The sequence below is a fragment of the Agelaius tricolor genome, unplaced genomic scaffold (assembly GCF_023055355.1).
Source record: "Agelaius tricolor isolate 1412-34295 unplaced genomic scaffold, bAgeTri1.0.p SCAF_64, whole genome shotgun sequence".
NCBI lineage: Eukaryota > Metazoa > Chordata > Aves > Passeriformes > Icteridae > Agelaius > Agelaius tricolor.
In genome coordinates this window covers 1,390,591-1,393,090 of record NW_027269324.1, presented here as the reverse complement: position 1 = coordinate 1,393,090, position 2,500 = coordinate 1,390,591, and the positions used below count along the sequence as shown (strand labels likewise).

Sequence of the window (2,500 nt, the reverse complement as noted above, 5' to 3'; positions counted from 1 at the left end):
TTCCCGCACCGGGGAGCGGGGCCTTTGCCGGCTGGCAGAGTTCCCCGCTCTTGGACCGAGCGGTCCCGGTCTCGCACGTGGCAGAGGAACTCCAAGGGCCGAGGCCTCCGGGCATTCCGGGCTGCGCTTGGTGGCGCGCGAGCGCGTGTGCGCCCGAGGTGTGCTCAGTGGTTGGGCCTGCATCCCCCATGCCGGCGGGGCGGCCCGAGCCGCGGCGGTCCTCTCGGGCACGCAGTGCCGGGCTACTGAGGGAAAACCTGGGCCCCGAGAAAGACATGGCGGCAGATGTCAGGCGCGCCTCCACCGGTGGACGCTCCCCCGAGGGCGGCAGCAGGGGAGGCACCCTGGTGGGGCCATGCAGGTTGTTTCCCTCAGCCCAGGGCCAGGTACCTAACGCTCCGTGCCTCGGCAGTCACCCAAGGTTTTTTCCCTCAGCATTGTCAAACGCTGCGGGTTGCCCGAAAGGGGCCGGTGGGGCCGGGCGGTGGTTTAAAGACTCGGGCGGCTCGGCGTGGCCTGCCGTGGTAGCGGCGGTGCCGGCAGCGACAGCAGCGGCAGGCGTGCCGGGCAGTGGCCATGCGGGGTGCCACTGGGGGGTGGGGAGCGGCTACTCCTGGCCGATCGGATCCAGCTGATCCCCTGCGTTGGTTGTCCCGTCGCCACCGTCCGCGCTCCTCCGTCGCTGTCGTCGGCCCACCGCGCGCCGCGGGGGTTAACCGTGCCGTGCCGGGGAAGGGCGCCCTGCCTCTCCCCTCTCCGTGGCCGAGCCTCGGCGGAGAGGCCGAGGTGCGTGGTCAGCCGCGGGGGCCAACCCGCTCGCCTCCTCATAACGGGCGACGCCAGCAGAGAGCATGCGCTCTCTGCCCTTCCTCGGCCGCTGAGTTGCGGCTGCTGGGGCCCACCCGCACTCTCTATCCTCAGCCAGCCGCTGCAGTCTCTGGCACGCGCGGCACCACGTCCAGCGCATCCGGCGCCTCTCCGCCCCTTGACATCCTTTTCTCCTCGAACGCACACTGGCGGCGCCGTCATCCACCGGCCGTCCCCTGGCTCGACCGCCTGCCCGCTCACTGGGGGCGAGCGCTCGGCAGGCCCTCCAGCAGCAGAGGCCCGCAACCGTGGGCGACCCTGTGCCAAGCAGTGGCGGCCCCGCTCGACGGGAGTCCCTCCCTGCGGGGATGGTCGGCTGGAAGGCGCCCGCCGTCGCCTGGCAGTGGTCCCGTCCCGGGCCCTGCTTGTCGCGTCCTCCATCGCCCTTCCTGGCCACCTGCGGGCCGCAGGAAGGCGTGCAAGGCGGCCACGGGGGCGCTTCTCCCCGCCAGATCTTCGCGTGCAAAAGAGGTGAGCGGGCGTTGCCCCCTGGCTCAGCGTCATAGCGCCTTCAGTGGGCGCGTGCCCGACGCGGCGGCGATGGTCCCAGGAGTGCGGCCCCAGCGGTGGTGGGGTCTGCCGTCCGGCAGGCTTCGGGTGCTTGTGACGCCGGCTCAGGTCTCGGTGGTGCCCGCCTCAGGGGCCGGTGGCGGAGCGCGTCCACCAGTTGCTCGCCCGCCCAGCGGGGGAGCGGTACCGCAGGAGGCGCGCCGGTGGGGGCCGGTCATCATTGCGTGCCGTCTCGAGCCGGGGGAAGGCCGTGCAGTGGGGGAAGAGAAAAGCCGGCTGCACAGTGGCGCGGCAGCGCCACGCGAGACCCGCAGCGTCGGGGGCCGAGGGAGAGCCGGCGTGTGCGGGGGCCGATGGCCAGGTGCCCCTGGCCGCGTGCCATGTGTGTTGTGCATGTCGTCCTGTGAAAGCAAGAAGCGGGCAGGCTGCCGTACCCCCCCGTGTTCCGGCGCGCACTGCGTGGCTCTCTGCGCGGAGGCCGGGCCGAGCCCAGGCGCCTGGGCCGCCTCCGATGGACGGTGTTTGTTAGGTCAGCGTCTCCCCTTGCGGGTGAGGTGGTCAGGAGCATGGGCTCCCCCGCCTCTTGGCCGGCCTTCGGAGCGTGGGTTGCTCCAGTTGTTTTTTTTCCCCTTCCATTTCTGTGGGCTCATACGGTCGAAGCCAGGCGTGCGACCCTGCGTCCTCGGCGCCAGAGTAACAAAAAAAGCGGCCGCTTGGCATGAGCGGTGCCCAAAAGGCAGACAACTCTTAGTGATGGATCACTCGGCTCGTGCGTCAATGAAGAACGCAGCTAGCTGCGAGAATGAATGTGAATTGCAGGACATATTGACCATCGACAATTCGAAGGCAATTGTGGCCCCGGGTTCCTCCCGGGGCTACGCCTGTCTGAGCATCGCTTGACGATCAATCGCCATCCAGGGGCCACCCCGGCGGCATGGCGGGCGGCGGCGGCGGTGGCGGCGGTGGCAGCGGTGGTGGCGGCAGCAGCAGCAGCAGCGTCCCGCCGGTGCCCGGAGGGAAGGCGGTCAGGGGTTCGGCAAGGGAAGCATTTCCCTAGGCGGTCTCGATCACTTCCCTGCGGCCCGGTGGGCGTCGTCGCGATCGTCATCGTTGTCGTCGCCGC

At 70.4% G+C, this 2,500-nt stretch overlaps 1 non-coding gene and 2 pseudogenes across 1 annotated transcript; 2 read left to right on the top strand and 1 right to left on the bottom strand.

The window, feature by feature from the left end:
- The window catches only part of LOC139605320 (zinc finger protein 850-like), a 364,871-nt pseudogene that overhangs the window by 263,067 nt on the left and 99,304 nt on the right, over nucleotides 1-2,500 (top strand).
- Nucleotides 1-2,500, bottom strand: part of LOC139605313 (zinc finger protein 271-like) — a 188,732-nt pseudogene that overhangs the window by 124,727 nt on the left and 61,505 nt on the right.
- On the top strand, nucleotides 2,120-2,272 carry LOC139605329 (5.8S ribosomal RNA). The gene has a single exon (XR_011684317.1). It is a non-coding gene; the product is annotated as a 5.8S ribosomal RNA (ribosomal RNA).